Below are 804 nucleotides of genomic sequence, written 5' to 3'. Positions count from 1 at the left end.
AATCTCTAAAAAAAAAAAAAAAAAAACCTTCTACTCATAGAAATGTCTTGATTAAATATCACAATGCAAATACCCACACGTTAAGTAAAAGAATTCTGGCTGGTCAACATGACTGGGCATTGGTATGAACATATTTAATATATGGACACCCATTACGTTTTCAGGGAACGAGAGGGAAAATGCAGCACAAATTTTTTGTCTTGTTAGGACACTGTCATTTAAGTGTAAGCCTGGAGTACTCAAAACAGAATTTGGGTTTTCAAGATGAAAGCATGACCAGAAGTGTCAGATGGCAGTGGTGTAAGCACGTGTGTTTCTGAAAAGTAAAAAATCTCAAGAAGGAAAAACAGAAGTGGCAAGCTTTATCCATCTCGCTTAGTGGAAGAGCTGCAGTCGAAATGGTTTAAGGTAACAGTAAAATGAATATTGTCACAAACTGTTCATTTATAAAGTGATATGGGTGCTGACTACTAGTAGTATCAAAAATAGGTTCAGGATTGTTTTGATACCTGTATTTATAATTTAAAGATGTTGGGAGTGTGTCAATGAATTTGTTCAAAGCTGTTTCTGTGTGTTACATGCAACAGACATGGTAAATATTTGTTTACAGCTTTAACAAACCATGCCTTTAAGTTGAAGTGAAGTCAGTAAAAAGGAAATAGGTGTATGGATATGGGATTTTGAGATTAAAGTTAGTCTTAAAATGTAAATAAAATGTGGACTATGTCCCGGGTGGGGGGGGAGGGGGCGGGAAGAATACCTGCCTTTTTTTTTTTTTTTTTTTAGTTTTTTCTATGGGGGGAC

The sequence above is a fragment of the Tupaia chinensis genome, unplaced genomic scaffold, assembly GCF_000334495.1.
Source record: "Tupaia chinensis unplaced genomic scaffold, TupChi_1.0 Scaffold000061_1, whole genome shotgun sequence".
NCBI classification, from domain to species: Eukaryota; Metazoa; Chordata; class Mammalia; order Scandentia; family Tupaiidae; genus Tupaia; species Tupaia belangeri.
The sequence above is the reverse complement of the archived record's forward strand: the minus strand, read 5'-3'. Positions refer to the sequence as shown.